This window comes from Typopeltis vanoorti, chromosome 3 (assembly GCF_054136105.1).
Source record: "Typopeltis vanoorti isolate ZY-2024b chromosome 3, IOZ_Tvanoo_1.0, whole genome shotgun sequence".
In the NCBI taxonomy this organism is placed as follows: Eukaryota; Metazoa; Arthropoda; class Arachnida; order Uropygi; family Thelyphonidae; genus Typopeltis; species Typopeltis vanoorti.
In genome coordinates this window covers 116149825-116168401 of record NC_143551.1, presented here as the reverse complement: position 1 = coordinate 116168401, position 18577 = coordinate 116149825, and the positions used below count along the sequence as shown (strand labels likewise).

The 18577-nt window shown below is 36.4% G+C and overlaps 1 protein-coding gene across 1 annotated transcript in view; it reads left to right on the top strand.

The window, feature by feature from the left end:
• Window positions 1-18577, top strand: part of LOC150108492 (traB domain-containing protein) — a 149891-nt gene that overhangs the window by 53107 nt on the left and 78207 nt on the right. The gene's annotated exons all lie outside the window — the stretch shown is intronic.

Genomic DNA, 18577 nt, shown 5'->3' with positions numbered 1-18577 from the left:
TCTTCAGTGCAAACAATGCTTTATCTCCTTCCAAATGTCACATTTTTATGCTCCCATTGGTGCCATCTATCCAGGCTGATAATTTTTCTGTGAACTCTCATGTCTGTTATCTCTAATCTTTGATCAAACACTTTATTTCTAACCCAACTCTCGGATCTGTAACTTAAAATTGGTTTGAGCACTGTCTTGTATACTGCTAGTGCTTTTGGCTAATTTCTCTATTGTTCCACATAAATGTATTCATCTGACACTCCTCGCCATACTATCTTTGTGCTTATCCTGTTGTCTATTTCCAAATTTAATTTGCCACTTCACTAAAAACTGCCTGAATAGCTGAAATATTTTGCTTGTTCCATAGGTTCTCCATTGAGAATGCAGCTGAAGTTTTCTATGTTCCTGCCTATTTTCATGGTGTTGGCCTTTTTATTGCTGATTTTCATGCCTTATTTATTACAGATGTTAAAGATACCAAGATGTTAAAGATGTTAAACTTAATGATGTTAAAGATACCAAGCAATTTTATAAGCTAGGTTTTTAATCCTTTTTCCCAAGTAAGCAAACAGACAAGTAAGTCAAGTTTGCGGCTACACGTAGTGCAACACTAGGCAACTCGTTGTAAAGGTGGCATTTTTTAGGCCTGGCTCCCACTGACGAGACCTCAATAAAGGTCGAAACCAGTCTGGGTAGTGACCATTACCTTAGTGCATAGCAGCATACATTTCTGCAAGGAAATGTGCTTTGCATTAGGGGAAAATTCTAAGGAAAGTGATCAGAACTTACTCCATCTTTACAACGAGTTGCCTAGTGTTGCACTACGTGCAGCCGCAAACTTGACTTGTCTGTTTGCTTACTTGGAAAAAGGATTAAAAACCCAGCTTATAAAATTGCTTGGTATCTTTAACATAATATATACCCAAGGTAAAAAACTTTCTACATCTTACTCTCATCCTGAGATTTTTATTTAATGAGGTCAAAGCACCTTATGGCAATTTGTATAGGTAAAATTTATATAAGCTTTGTATTACTCTTCATCCTTGGCATTTTTTAGGTCTATCTCCCACTGACGAGACCTCAATAAAGGTCGAAACCGGTCTGGGTAGTTACCTTACCTTAATGCATAGCAGCATACATATCCGCAAGGAAATGTGCTTTGCATTAGGGGAAAATTCTAAGGAAAGTGATCAGAGTTTACTCCACCTTTACAACGAGTTGCCTAGTGTTGCACTACATGCAGCCACAAACTTGACTTACTTGGGAAAAAGGATTAAAAACTTAGCTTATAAAATTTCTTGGTATCTTTAACATAATATATACCCAAGGTAAATAACTTTTTACACTAGATGTGTTTAAGAGTACATCATTGGCATAAAGCAAAGAGCTAATTTTGGTATCTCCAATTCTGATATCAGGTATAATGCTGCTTACTTTCATAATGTGATTCATATATATAAGGAATATGAGTGGAAATAATGTGCATCCTTGTTTTACCTCTGATTTACATGAAACCATCTTTCTGTATTTCCTTCATTTTTAACTGCTGACTTACAACTTAAATGTAGACTGTGTAATGCTGTGTATAATGTTTCATTTACCTCATATAATTGTAGTGTTTTGGAAATATTTTCTCTGGGCTCTTTGTCATATGCATTTACCATACTTAAATAATGCAGAACCTTGTTATATTTCCACAATTTCTCAACTATTTGTTGTAAAGTGAAAATCTGATCTTGATAACTTTGTTTGGCCTGAACTCAGCTTGTTCTTCTTTAAGTTTCTCTTCCACAATTTTTATTCAGACTCTTCCCAAGTATCCTTGAATAAATCTTACCTGGAACACTTAATAGAGTAATTTCCCTGTAATTCTCACATTAGCCTTATTTCCCTTTTATAAATTGAAACTATGAGAGTTCTACTCCAATCATCTGGAATTTGACCTTCTGACCGAGATCTTTGAATTATGCAATGTAGCTATTGCAAATCTTTTATGCTTCCATATTTGAGCATTTCTGGTTAAATATCCTATACTCTGGCTGCCTTTCCAATTTTCAGGTTTTTTGATAGTGTTTTTTGCCTCAAATATTGATATCTACTCCTGTTTCCATTCCTCTTGAATATTTTCTATTATAGAAAACCTCGCTTAATGCGAATTCGATATGCATGGTAATCAGCTGTATTGAGTGAAATGATACTATTTCCTGCTTTAAGCGAGCAATTAATCAGTTAACGGGATTTTTTTACGTTATGCGAAATTTTTTGTTGCCAATCTGCAGTGAGCAGAAAAGCTGGAAATCATTAAGAGACATGAAAGTGGCACTAGTAATACAGTGATTGTGTGAGACCTAGGATACAGCGAGTCTACAGTTTGCACTATATTAAATAAGAGCAAAGAATACAAAGAGCAAGGAAAAGTTGCTACTTCTTCTTTAAGCACGCAGATCATCCGAAATGGAAGCCATTTAATGATAAAGATGTATCATCTTCTATCACTCAGGATTGAGGATTATAACCAAAAAAGAATACCTCTTAGTAAAAGGAATATTCAGGCAAAAGCTCTCAGTATTTTTACCTCATTGAAAGAGACCAAATTTCAAGAGGAATGTGAAAACTTCACTGCGAGTTTAGGATGGTTTGACCGTTTTAAAAATTGAACTGGATTGCATAACATAAGAATAACTGGGGAATCTTTTAGTGCTGATAAAGATTCTGTGGCCAAGTTTCCTGAAGAATTGCGATGGACAATTCAGAAGGTGATTATGAAAATCGGCAGGGATCCCAGACATTCCCTAAAATATGGGATCGTCCCGTTTTTTGGCTAATGCGTCCTGTTGTCCCGAGAAAACTTGTGAGAAGCTTTTTGTCCTGTATTTTAGAGTTGAGGAGTGAATAACAAATTCGATGAGGTACAATATCTATTCTATTACAAACATCGCTCTCTGTCATTACAGAGAACTGTAGACGCGTTGTTATTTTCTCAAGGCGAGTGATGGCAACCCTGCAACGACGATAAATACGTTAGAACAGTGCACATGTGCATTGACATTTTGGCGTGTGCCGTGATATTGGCTCAGCTTTAAATAGCACAGAGCGGGCCACTTGACCCATGTCATTTTAGAAGCTTGCTCCGAGAGAAACAGGTTGGTGCTTGCAGAGTATTAATTACTGTATGGCTGCTGTTAAAATGTATGATTTTTCAATTCTCCTGTGGCCCTGTTGAACGTTGAAAATGCCGAAAAGGAAGTGTGATTATACAAACGCTTTAAAAACTCAATTTTCTTTTTTTAAAAAAAAAACTACTAAATTGGGTGAGACAGATAAAGTAGAGTGCACAGTTTGTGGTGGCTTGCTTAGCGTCGAGCATGGCGGAAAGTCCGACATTACCGAGCACATTGCTACGAAAGTACATAAATCTGCATCTCAAGTTAGTACAAGTGCAAAAGTCAATGATTTCTTTACCAAGAAAGAGAAGGGGGGGGAGAATCTTGCTGCAGAAGAAGCAACTTTCTCGACACGTGTTTTCACAACCAGAGTATTCGATCAATGGATTGTACATCTAAAATAATACGTAAGTTATTATTATTATTTTATTATTATTATTATTATTAAACAAGACCTCATGGAGTCAAAGACTCATCTAGGAGGTCCTTTTATCTCACACACATCTCATCATACCGCGTCTTAAACACATTCAAACTCCTTGAAGACACCACACTCTCAGCAAGGCATTCCAATCACTCACAACTCTGCACGAAAAAAACCTGCCTCTCACTCCCCTACTCACACCCTCTTTATACAGTTTCCAGGGATGACCTCTGGTTCTCCTCTGATCTCCCACTATTCTCTGTAGAACTTCTCCACCATTGATCCTATAACAACCCCTTACCAACTTGTAGGTCTCTATCATATCTCCCCTCTTCCTTCTCTCCACTAGACTCTTCAAATTACATCCTTTTCAATCTTTCCTCATACTCGACATTCCAGAGGTCAGAAACTACCTTAGTCAGTCGCCTTTGGACCCTTTCCAACATCTCTTCATCCTTCTGAAAACCAGGTGACCAAATCTGGGCACAATAGTCCATGTGTGGCCTAATCAAAGCCTTATACAATGGAACAAGAATCTCCCTACTTCTACACGTCAGTGTCATTTATATGATAGAAAATTTACGTGTGGGCAAACAAAAACACAAGTGTTAATTGTAAATGTACAATCTATTTTTGTATCTATAATAGTAAGTAAAAAACCATTTGAAGGCAACTTAAAGTGGCTTAATGAAAATATTCAGCCTAACCATTTGATTTACTATTTGTTTACTTATGCTTAATAAAGTGTGTGCATAGTAAACCTTACCCGGCACACACTTGGAAAGTTAGAATCATTTTGTAACACTGGCATATGTTATGGATGTGCATACTAAACTTTCACCCTCATTGGAAAAAAAACTGGTATTTTTTTCCAATGTATCTGGGATCCCTAGTCATAACAACATTCGCTATATATTTCCTAGTTTTAACACATTCACGATGGGGTGACGTTTATCATTCCAGCGGAACTTCTCATTACCAGTGGGATCAACTCACACAAAGTTTCAACCCTTGGTTGAATTTTATTCTTGCTTGTTTGAGTTGAGCTGGCAGGCGAACTCACACATGCATTATATGTACAGTAACCATATTTTTTGGAGAAAACAAATGACAAATCACCAAATTTGTTTCAAATTTAATGAAATAAAATTAGTTTTGTTTCACTAAAACTAAAAAGCTTTATAACGTTTATTGTAAAATATAAGCATATACATAGCATTTTAAACAATCACATTATTACTTTAAAAAATTTAATTTTGATACTTTACACAAGAATGAACTTTTTTTTATAAATCAGGTTTGTGTTTTAAAAATTCATAAAACTATAAGATTCCATTTTTGGTATAAATGCATGTTTTCAATGTTTCGATTTTTAATTGGGTTTTTTCCACTGGTCCACATATTGTTCACTAAAGAAAATACTCGTTCAGTGCGGACATTAGATCCAGGGAGACATAAGCAAAATTCGACGATTTTTAAAATGTTTTAAAGATACATATTTATCTGTGAAATATTTAAAATAGTCAATACTACTACGTCATTTTATTGCCATTCTTCAATCTTTTCACTGGTGAAATAACTTTTAATGCACGAAACTTCATCAAATAGTTCGTCGTCATTTATGTTTAAGTTCCATTGACTGGAAATGAACAAAACCCTTTCCTCGATCTTTGCCCACAGAGGGATTTCTCGTAGTAGGACCATTCAAATACTTCCATTTCCATGAAACAGCTGTCCTAGTTATTAAAATAATCAATGCAAATTTGGTAAAATTTATGAATTGCATCTTTAATTATGTTGGCATTAATATTCAATTTACTATTTCAATTCAAACAAAGGACAAAATGGCCATTTTAGAAAATAAATAAATCTAAAGGACTGTCCTCTTAAATAAAGGACGTATGGTCACCGTAATTATATGGCATGTTTCAATTCTTCATAGAATTTTATTTCAAGTTAGTCTTTGTGATCTGTCATAATGACATCGAGAATTTCAAATGCAATAAAATAAACACTTATTTCATGTAATTGAAAAATTGGACAATAGTTTTTAGTTAGGTACTGTGTTTCTGGTGCAACATATGGTTGCAGTGAAACACAGTTGCTGACTTGAGTCTGTACAGAATAGTTTCTGTGGGAGGGGACAATAATAGTGCAATTGAGACAGCTGAAATAAAAACGGCACTAACTAATGAATCACTATTTGTTGAGAAATATATTACACAGACTGCAAAGGCCTTTGTACCTTATTCAGGGATACAATAAAACTACACTTGTTTTTCTTGCATCTGCAATATAATGGCTTTGGGGAGTGCGTGTTTTTAACTGAGTGGGGAACGAGTTACTATCGCCTCGAAGTGAACATGTTTAAACATTTTTTGTGTGGGAGGTAATATGCAACACTTTTTGATGTCTTTTTTCATAAAGGAAAATCACGGGTGCGGGTTATACGCGAGGGCAAGTTATATTCGAGTGAATACGGTAAGCATTTTGCCAACAAGTTGAGCTTCCCCTGCTCAGCTGACTTACACTGAATAATATAAATTTATATATAAATAAATATTGAGCCTGTTTAGCTCAGTGGATGTGGCGTTTGCACGTCACTGCGATTGACTGCATAAAGGAAGACTTGATTTCGAGTCTAGTCAGTGACTAGAGGAAATTTTACTAAGCCTTTTTTCGACCGGTTCCCGAGTTAGTTGATCTCTGGCACAGGCAAGCAGGTTTTTTCTCTCGAAAACTCGGGTTTTTCGTCCCGTAAAATTAAGAAAATTGACCGTAGAACCCACATTATTTCACAAGTTAAATACAAGTGTTAGGGTTAGGGACCACGAGATGGCAGCACTTGTTAAGATTGGAGATTGAACTGCCCACTCAGTCTCCAAAAGTTAGATAGGGCTAAAAACAGCCTCGCCTACTCCCTATATATACGGGGGGGGGGGGCATTAGCTGATTTGATAAATAAATATTATTAAGAGACACCTCTAGGGACTCAGAGACTCATCAAGGGAGGCCATATACTACATACACCAGCTATCATACTTATTCTTGAATTCATTCACACTGTTTGCACTCACAACATCCAGTGGCAATCCATTCCAATCACGCACCACCCTCTGAGAAAAAAAATCTAGCCCTCACACCCTTTTTGGCCGCCTTCATTCTCAGCTTTCAAGGATGCCTTTTCGTCCTTTCCCCACCCTCCATAAATTGAAAAATTCCATCAATTGAAATCCTGTATGACCCTTTCAGAAGTTTGTAAGTCTCAATCCTATCACCTCTCTTTCTCCTGTTTTTCTAGTCTCTGCAGTCTACAAATTCTCAATCTGTCTTCATAATCAGTATTCCACAATCATCCTGATATCATTTTTAACACTCTCCTTTTTATTCTCTCCAATATATCAGAATCACAATGGAAACCAGGAGCCCAGACCTGCGCACAATGCTCCAAGTGAAGTCTCATCAAGGCCTTGTAAAGAGGCAAAATATCATCTTTATCTTTACATGTGAATGTTTGTTTCAGCATTGCAATTATCTTTTGAGTTGTATTTGTAATCTTTGCCACATGGCCCCTAAACTTCAACTTCCTATCTATTAACACTCCACAATCCCAAGCCTCATCAGTTTTCTAGCCTAATCCCACCAATATAATACGACACTGGATATCTAATCATGCCAAAGTGAATGACTTTACATTTACTGACATTGAACTGACACCTGTTTTCCCATGCCCACAATTCCAGCCTATTCAAATCATTCTGCAAAGACTGCATATCAGCAGCATTCCTGATTACCCTACCTATCTTTGTATCATCAGCAAATAAGTGTATATCGCTTGTCAAATCCTTCCCAATATCATTAATGTACAGATTGAATAACAGTGGATCCTTGCACTGTTATTCAATACAACAAGTGCCTACAAGCACTGATCCTTGTAGTACACCACTTGTTATCTTAAACCTTGCAGACTCAGATCCCCTGTATACCACTTTTTAATATCTGTCAGTCAGCCATCCTCTTATCCATGCTAATATTGTATAAACCAAACCCATTTTCTCCAATTTATGCAGCAGTCTGATATACTGTATTCTGTCAAAAGCTTTAGTAAAATCCAAAAGTATCATGGTGTCATTCCCCATGTCTAGTTCATTTCTAACGTTGTTATAGAATGTCAGGAAGTTGCTAAAACATGACCTTCCCTTAGTAAACCCACGTTGTTCATTGCAAAGTAGAGATTCACTGTCAACCCATTTCTGAATGCGGGCCCTAACCAATTTTCCAAAATCTTCACCACCACCACTCCTGAGATACTAATTGGTCGATAGTTGGATACATCGCTCTTTGCACCACCCTTGTGCAATGGAATTACCATACATTCCTGCGGAATCTTCCCTGTTCTGAGACTCATATTAAACATCCTGGTCAAAGGAATTGCCAGTTCAGCTGAATACTCTTGTAGCACACGTGCTGATATTCCATCAGTTGCTATTGCTGAATTCTTATTCAGTTTGTGCAACAGCTCTAATACCTCGGCCTCACACACCTGCATTTCTTCATCTAGTGAACAGGTAACAGTGTGCTCAATGTTGCATTCATCAAGTTGATACCTTTTAACGAAATGGACACTCATTAACTGAACAACCTCATCTGCATCTGTAACCCTCATGCCATCTGGATTTAGAAGAGTCATTCTTTCATATTCATTCTTTCTTTTACTTGCAACATAATGATAGAATTCTTGTGGGTTATCTTTAGCATGCACAGCCAGTTTCTTTTCATAATCAGACTTTGCTTTCCGTACAACAGTTGTGACTATTCTAGCCTGCTGCTTATAACGTTCATAACAGAAATTAATAGATTTTCTATTAATTTTCCCCTACTAAAAACTGTCTGAATTTTTGGCACGCGCCAGTACATCAGCAACTCGATTTTTAAACTTTTGGCACGCACACATAAAAAGGTTCACCACCACTGACATATATCATAATTCACATTACATGCAATCTGTACATTGTCTAAGCCCTATATGTGATTGATGGTATAGGAAAGGTTGTTAATGTTATGTACGTTAATTAATGACTTCCAGATGTCATGAAGTATAATATCTTAGTTTCTGTTTAATTTGCTGTGTGAACCAATGACTTCAAAGACTCCTTGAACAATCTGACAAAGTATTCTCCTCTAAGTAAGGCATAGAGCAAGGTTTTCCGAATTGTGTTCTGCAGAACACCAGTATTCTGTGGAAAGTGAATAAATGTTCCATGATGTCAGTGACCAAGCCATGTATTTTTAAACATGGAAGTAATTTGGGAAAGGGAATACTGCTGTTTATGACCGGGAATAAAAATTGCCTGCAAGCCGATTACAACAATGGGCGCCATATCCTCTGTTCTTGGAACTGAACGAAATAACATCTGTGTTGCAAATGTTAGTGACCAATCAGCAAGGAAGTATAAAGAAAATTTTTCCACTGAAATTGAAGATCAAGGTAGTCTGTATCTGGTTCTCAAATCTAGTAATACTGAATACTTTCTTCGCAAGTTCATATTGTAGGGTGAAAGTGCTTGTTTCGAAACTAGCGCCGTGATTTTTTAAAAGTAATAGGCCTACAGATTTAAATTTTAATATGAATAAGAGACAAGGGACTTTGTTTAATTTTGGTGTTAAGAAATCTCTTATTGAAGGCATTTGTGATTCAACAGATAGTGATTCATCCACCTCCAGTCTACAAAGCGATCTCCAGGATGTACAAAAGGAGGGGGAAACTACCAGCACACAGGAGAAAAAGTCTGCATTCACTCGTAAGTACCTATAATAATGTTATAAATTTTTGGTGATCAGAATGGGATATGTCAATGAAAATCAGCACAAATTAATTTAATGATGTTGACCTGAGGAAACTACAATATGCTACAAGATTTCATTAGTCCAGTGATTGATAACCGATTTAAATGTAATTTTATATTTGTCAACATGTCACACCATATACATAAGTGTATTAATACTCTATGATTATGCCATAATTAATTATTAATACATTACAAAATAACCAAGGTGTTTCGTGAAAATTTCAGGATTTGTGAAGTGTTCTGTCGTAGGAAAAATCTGGGAAACGCTGGCATAGAGGAAGCTTGCCAATGTGCTGTGTAATGTTCCGTGAGGATGTGTGCTAGGAATGGCCTTTCTTCTCTTTTGTTTTCAACATCGCCTATGTGTTCTCTTTTATGAATTTAAACTTTTCCCAGTTTGACCTATGTACACCTTTTCCGCAAGAACAAAGAATCTTGTATACCATAGAATGGATTTTTGTTTTTTGTTTTTAAGGCAGTGGCGGCCCGTGAAATTTTAACTGGGGGTGCTGCCTATACAAAATAATTTTTAAAAAATTATTTTGTATAGGCAGCATCCCCATTTAAAACTTCACAGGCCACCACTGCTTTAAGGGAAATAATGTAGGAAACTGTAAGGTATTAAATGGTTTGAAGACCATTCTGATATTGACTGATTTTAATAATTGAGATATTTTTCTTAATGTGTCCATATAAGGAGACCATTCCTTTGTAATAATTTCTGAGTTAACTTATTTTCTGATGAACCATCCCATCAATTTGGGATGGTTCATCAGAAAATAAGTTTCTTTTGCAACATCTCTTATGCCAGCAATCGTCGTTTTCACTGCAGTGTATAAACTGCACATAATGTGACTCGTGATATACATGATTTAACTATCAGTTAAGTATTTTTTTTTTTAATTTTATAGAAATAATGACTGTTGGAAATGTTTGTGTTAAATATCTTCTTGAGCTGTCAGCCACAAAAACAGTGAAACTTGTCAGAGTAACATTCAGTTTTGATGAATCAAAAAAACATCTGAGTCAAACTTGGTTAATCATTCAAAGTTGATCTAAACTACTCATAGTGAATTACTTAAAGTACTCTTTCCTCCCTTTCTAAGCTTTTTCAGTCACCTCCAGAACATTTCACTACCTTACTGATATTTACCTTCTATGTTCTTGCCAAATTCTTCTCATGACTTTTTATAATAAATTTAGTTTAATCCTTTATCCAAGTGTGAGCAAACAAAGTTTGCGCCTGAAGTATCTTCAGGACTAGGGTAAGGTGATACCACACCAGGGCAACTCGTTGCAAAGGTGGAGAAAGCTACGAACACTCCTATCTCAGTATCTCCTATAATGCAAAACACATCTCCTTGCGGATATGTCTAATGTTATGCATTAAGGGAAGGGCCACTACCCAGACTAGTTTCGACCTTTATTGAGGTCTCTTCAGTGGGAGCCAGGCCCTAGTGGAAATACCAGGCAGAAGCATTCGCAGGTCATCTCTACCTATAGGAGTTGCCAAATGGTGTGCCACCCTTTTTTAATAAATTACTCTGGATTTAGAGAAGGTTGTTGAAAGTTTATTTTTCACTTGGTTAGAGTATAATAAATTTAGTTTAATCCTTTATCCAAGTGTGAGCAAACAAAGTTTGCGCCTGAAGTATCTTCAGGACTAGGGTAAGGTGATACCACACCAGGGCAACTCGTTGCTTTATCCAAGTGTGAGCAAACTTTGTTTGCTCACACTTGGATAAAGGATTAAACTAAATTTATTATACTCTAACCAAGTGAAAAATAAACTTTCAACATCTCATGACTTTTGTTTAGCCACTTTTAACAAAGCTTACATTTCTCTGTATTCTTTTAGGACATATTTACTAGAAACTTTCAGTATGCTTTCCTATTTTATGGGACTGCTTGATTAACATTTTTTTAGTTAATCCTGTAAATAAATTCTTTTCGATTGAAATTAAACCAAGATATAACTTTTTTTTTAAATGAGTGCTATGTAAATTTGCAAGAGGCACACATCATTTATTGTCTTTAACAATATTTAACATGCTGGCACCAGACAGCATCTATATGTACCATCACTGCTTGTGGGAACTACCTTTGTCTCTTCCTCTTTGGGGATGCATTTTCACACTGTTTGTATGGCATATTAGTTAACTTTTTTAGTCGAATTTTATTTATAAAATTAGAATTTGTGAATAGTCTTCATGATATCAAAAATTTCAATTCAATTTAAATGGATTTCAAGTTTTACACACACACACACACACACACACACACACACACACACACACACACACACACACACACACACACACACACAATCTTTATTTGCTTTCCATAAATCATTTCCTTTCTGCACCCAACGACTGCATTATAAATAGATGTTACCATACATTTTCAACTGAAAGTTTGAAACAGGATATTAGAACAAATATATTTAGTTAGATACTGTTTGGTGCTAGAAATAAAGGGTCCTTCCATTTTTCTCTGATTACACTAATTGTTGCTAAATATTTTCCATAGACTGTAAATGTTTTTTTAAGCATTCATATGCATGAATAAAAATGAATCCTTCTGAGCTGCTTCCAAAAAGAAAAAAAAATTATATAATGAGCATAGGATTCACTAAAGCATGGATATTTCTTATAATGATTAGAAGTTGTTTATGTATATATTACTATGTAAAAAGCATATACTGATGGTTTATCAACACTCATGACATCATTCTTAATAAGTGCTATCTCTTGATTCAGATCTTGACTCAGTTTTTTTCTTATCTCTGTTTTTTTTTTTTTTTTAACTTTCCTAGATCACATTTTTTGCTTATGTTTCTTAAGTATAGCTTTGTCATCAGTAGATTATGATCAGAAGCAATATCTGCACTAGGATAGGTTTTTGTATTATTTATGAAACTTTGAAATCATTGATGCCAGAATACTACTTGTTTGAGTATTAGTTGTGCCGGCTGTGAAGTTTGGTGGAGGATGCAACATGGTCTGTTTTTTTTTTTGGTGAGATGGGTACTGAACTTGACTGGCTTGCACAGAGCCCTGATCTCAGTCCCATTACATATCTGCAGAATGAATTGGAATGCTAACTACAAGCCAGGAAGAACTGCCCGACACTAGCGACCAATCTTACTAATGCACTTCTGGAAGAATAGAAAGGAATTACCTCAAAATACCAAAATACAGTGGAAAGATCGTGCCAGAAGATTGATGACTTATAGTAGAAAAGGATGAACAACTCCATATTAATACCTTTCATTTGGATATTTTTGATCAGATAGTGTATGTCCCTATTATTTACCAACGAATACCATCTACATTATTCTTTGCAGGTTGTGCTGTGTCCCCCCCCCAGAGATAATGGCACAAACTGCTGAACTTTTCTTTTTGGCTGAAAATGATTTGCTACCATCAATTATATTCCACCCAAAAATAGTACATCCCTCACATTCTATTCTAATAAATATATTATCTTTTGTCAGCTATGTCTTGGTAATGCAAATAACTTGGCCTATAGTATATCAGCGTCATGCAGATAAAGATTGGGAAAGAAGAAATCTATTATCTTTGTTAAGAGCTGGAAGTTAAAGATGTTGAGAAACTCATTATGAGGAAGGCTGTCTTAGAGGATTAAGGTGGTGGCAGGAGTTTTTCCAGTGCCCCATCGTTAACATGTTAACTGGATCTCATATTGTCAGTTTGAAAAAGGTGTACACAAAATATCTTCACCACTGTTTCTCATTGTTGGAAAGAATAAAATAAATGTCATTTAAAAAAAAAAAGTACACAGTGATATAACAGGAAAAGATAAGGAATATTTTGAATTTATTAAGACTGAAGAAGTAAAATACTTAATAGCTTAATATAATAATGATGCTATACAAGATAATGGAACATAGTAAAAAGTAATACTACATACATTATAAACATAATATAATATAATATAGTGGTGATATAGAAACTGATAGGTTAAGGTAAAGACTCAGTATAATAAGCAGGAAAAGGAAATAGAAGGAACTGTACAGTATGTGTAACAAAGGGCTATAGTCATACTGGTTACTAGAAAAATTAAATTTAATCAATAGTCACTACAAAATCAAATTACTATATCTATGAAAGCTTACATAGATATAGTACCGGGTGATCCAAAAGTAACAGAAAAAGTAAAAATTCAATAATTCGAAAAGTATAGACAGTAGAACAATGTGGTTTTCACAGAAATACACAAAAAGACATGGGATTTTTTTTTATAACAAAAAATTTTATTACCAGAATAGTTACATTTGCTGCCGACAGGTGGTGCTTCAGTTGAGTCAGTAGTTTGTGCAGTGGCGCAGCACAGTTCGTGATGCAGCTAGGATTACAAATGTTCAATGTGACAGCTGTTATTCATGAGAATGGACGTCAGATGTGGCACAACACCCTGCACAGCATCAAAGAGGGTTTCAGCTGTAATTCCTGTCACATGATAGCAAATAGCTTCTTTCAACATGGCCAGTGACGTCAGCCGACCTCTGTACATCTGTGACTTCAAGTAGCCCCATAACCAAAAGTCACAAGGTGTAAGGTCTGGAGATCTTGGTGGCCATTCGTGCAGGAAAGAGCGACTGAGAACACGGTCATCGCCAAATGTCAATTGCAGCAGGTGCTGGACAGGACCTGTGATGTGCGAAGGTGCTCCATCCTGCACGAATGTTACACTATGGAGCACTTGCCTCTCTTGCAAGAAGGGAATGATGCTGGCTCTTAAAAGTGCTGCATAATGCTCGCCTGTCACAGAAACAGTTTGAAATGTACCACTGTGGACTTCCTCAAAGAAAAAGGGGCCTATAATTAATGACACAGTGAACCCACACCATGCTGTCTCCTTTGGCTGATGCAAAGGGTTTTCCACAATCACGTGTGGGTTCTGTCTTGCCCAGATGCAGCAGTTGTGCGCATTTACACTTTCATCAAGCAAAAAGTGCGCCTCGTCAGTCCACAGGACATTTGACAGCCAGTCCGCATTGTTTTCCATCTGTTGAAAAGCCCAATTTGCAAATTCATGACGTCTCTCGAAATCAGTTGGTTTTAGTTCCTGTACGTGTTGGATTTTGTAAGGATACCTCTTGAGGATGATCCTGAATGATCACCACACAGTCCCATACGAAATGCCAGTTCGTCTTGAAATTTCATGTGCACTGCGTTCCCCATGTGCGGAAGCTGCCAATTGTGTGTTGGTCTTGTGTTTGACCTCGTTCACAATTGCTATAGTTTTTTTGGGGTTTCCCGCTTCTTGCACGTGCTTCCAAACTGCCAGTGTCTTTAAACCTTTTCATCATAGCTATCAGTGAGGAACAAGACATCGGTCCGTTTCCACTTCTAATACCCCGCATCGAATGATAGGTGCGCAAAGCCACACTTGCACATTCGGAGTTCTGATAATACAGCTTAACTAAAAGTGCTTTATCTCGTAACGATAACATGCCTCACCTTCGCAGAACATTTAACTTCAGTAATAAACATTAAATGCTGAAAGTTTAACTTCAGTATTCACTACATCTGAAATTTACGTACCTCACGGTTTAAATAGTGATAGGTAGCAGCTCCGGGACCGCTACAATGCCACCTGTCGGTGACAAATATAACTATTCTGGCAATGAAATTTTTCGTTATTAAAAAAAATCCCATGTCTTTCTGTGCATTTCTGTGAAAACCGCATCGTGCTACTGTCTATACTTTTCGAATTATTGAATTTTTTACTTTTTCTGTGACTTTTGGATCACCCGGTATATATACAGTTGATCCTTGAAAAACTGCGCCGTTCCACTTTTATGTTTTTTTTTTTAAGAAAAAAACAAACATGCAAATATATTTGTTTGTTAAACTGAACACAAGGATTACATCCGATTTCACCAGCACAGCCATTCTGGACTTGCAGACCACGCTCTGGATACTCGCCACAGAATAAGATGGAAGAAAGCTACAGTCATACACCGCAGCAAGTTCAAGTATGAAAGACTATTCATGGAATCAGCCTCAGCCCTTAGGAACATGCCAAACCTCAACAAATTTGGATGCATGAGACTGCCCCAAATTTGGGAAACAATTATCAGAAGAACTTCAGCCCAAAGGCCAAGAACCAATATAGCCCGCCAGGGGACACCACCAGGACTTTAGGAAAACGTTAGCGTCCTAGCTTCAGTTCTCATTTGCTGTTATGTAGTACTTGTGTGCACGTGTCTTTATATTAAGTTCCCAAGAAGATGGCAACGTGACGTTTGCCGAAATATCGGAAAGTATATATTAAAGTTTATTTAATTTATATTTCTAGTATACGCTGTCAATTCCTTAAATATAAGTTATCATGTTTAACCAGCGTATAAGCCTCTCAACAAGAATAATGAAAAACAAATATATTGGAAATTTTTTTGGAGATTTACGACAATTTAAAAAAACTCGCAGATGAACTGCCTAGCCTGGAAATATGGAAAAAACTAAGAAAAAGTTAGTTATGTCATGAATGCATAAAATATATGTAGATGCTAATCTATTTTATCATTTACTCCCATAAATTATACACAAATCTATTAGAAAAAGTTAAAATTTATCAAAACTTATGGACACAAGAAAGATGGTTGTGTACATTCCTTTATTTATCTCACTATAAACTGTTTCATAGAACTCCAACAGCACTTTTTCTGTAATTAATCCTGATCTGAACCTGTACTGATTAGGTGCATAAAAGGATATAAATTTAGATTTTTTCTGTAATTTCTGATTTCATTTCTGTTACCTCCTTTAAATAATTGAAGAACAGAAGCAATCTATAAGTTCTATTAATTTTCTATGTTCAGCAAAAAGATTTATTAATATGTGTTAATAACTTTTATTTATGTTTAATCATAATATGTAACTTTTCTACATTTATACGGTCATATCCCTTCCCATCCACCCACTTTTTTTTTTAAAAAAAAAAATCCAATTACTACACATTTACCTCATTCTCATTTACACTGCATATACACAGTTTGCCCGTTAAGCAATGAGATTGATTTTTTTACAGAACAGCCCTTTGAATAAAAATAACTGATGTGTTTATAGTTTTGACCGCAAGAATAGATTGTAATTGCAGGTACAACTTTTGAGTTAGGTGATGCAGAAGTTTCCATGTGGCAACCACTGAAGTTTATTTATTTATTCTTATAGCAAAAGCTGCTACAGGTCAATGTCTAGACCTGAAAGCCAATCCAGGGCCTCATTTGTCACCTCATGGAGGTCCTGGAGTCCACCACTATGAAATTTGCACCTTGGGCAGTCATTCATAGTATGAGTGATCATCTGGGCCACAGGGAAACAGTCACAATAAGGGTGGTCTGATAGTCTCCATTTATGCAGTAGGTAGGTAGTCACATCTGCTCTGGTTAGTTCTGATCCTGTTGATAGATGACCAAATCTTCCTAGGAAGGGCAAAACCAGGCTGCGGAGCACAGGGATCTTCAACCAGAAACCATTTGTTGGAAGATTGTTGGACCAATGTTCTTTACACATGTCAGGTGTTGATGGTAAGGCAGCTGAAGAGAGTTTGTCCATGGACCAGAAAGGGTTTCATGATTTTAGGCTAATACTAGGTGGATTTATGAGAGTCTGGTACAGAGTCAGGAGCAGGTTGCTCATTACTTTATTAAATACTTTAATCGAGGCTTGTCTTCTCTATATATTTGGTGGAGCAGTGTTAGAGAGGACAGGCAGCTAGGGGAGAGGGGTGCTGTTATACCCTGATAAGTTAAGAATGTTAAATTTCCACTTATCATGGTATAACGAGCAAAGAAGTAAAAACCCTGGAAAATAATTAAGTAAACATGCTTGTTTCTAAGTAGGTATCATTGTGAAATTTAGAAAATATTGAATACATTAATTTAAGAAGAAAGAAATAATTAATCAGCTCAAAGAGGATTTTATAAAATAAAATAAAAAGGGAATTTAGATAAATATGTATAAAGCAAAGTTGCCAGAAAGTGTAAATTAAGAGAGTTATGGTTTTGTGTTGATATTAGATTCAGTGTAAGAATAACTTGTAAAAGAAACATAAAAATGAGCTCGAAGTTCGGGGGGGGGCAGTCAGTTGCCCCAAGCGGTCGTGTGCTTGGCGCGTTGGATAAACAAGCAGGAGAGAACGGACGTTGTGAGGTCATGTGACAAGAAATCGAGGTGTCGGATGAACAGCGAAGTTGTGTTTTTTTTGCCGATAGGGTGAACATGTAAAAGGGTCAGCAAAGCCCCCTCTCGCTCTCTTATCTCTTCGGTAGTTGTAGTGTGCTTGATCCGAGGTCCACGGATGCCCGCTCAGCAGAAGGGGCAGCTCTGTCCCGTGGAGCTCAGAGAGCTCTCTTATCTCTCTTGGGTTTTCTTGTCATGTGGAGTTCTCGATTTCCTCGAGTAGTGGAGGTTTAGCCTGGTGCTGGTTCGGGGGTGGCCGAACGATACCCTCTGGACTAGGACGATGTTACAGCGGGTAACCCTGTCCTAGATTCCCCGGAAAGTAACGGCAGACCATGCCGTTAAAAAGTCAGCAGAAGCATGCACCCGATATCTAGGCTGGTAATTACTATGAAGAACTTAATCCGGGGTAGATTGAGGGAAACAAAGAATTGTCCTAATGAAACAGAAGATAGACTTAAACAGATGCAGAAAAATAGAGGTACCATCGAGTGGAGATAAGTAAAGTTTGTTATTTATATGAATGTAATCTGAGTGTGTGATGATATGTGATCCTTTACTAGTGAAGGACTTAGATACAATTACACGTGCTATAGGTCAGGACTATAGCACGTGTATTTTATAGGAAGTCATGAGTGAATCGTAACTAAGTGAATCTGAACATTTGTATGTTGAAGAATGCTTAAAGTTACCAGTTGTTAGTGTAGAAATTAATTAATGGAATATAGTAGCAATTTAGATGTTAAAGAATTATTAACTTGTGCGTGAATTATTTGAGGAAAATTGTATTTTATAGGAAGTTATGAGTGAATAGTAATTAAGTGAATCTGAATATTTGCATGTTGAAGAATGATTAATGCTACCAGTTGTTAGTATAGAAATTAATTAATGGAATTTAGTAGTAATCTAGATGTTAAAGAATTATTAACTTGTGTG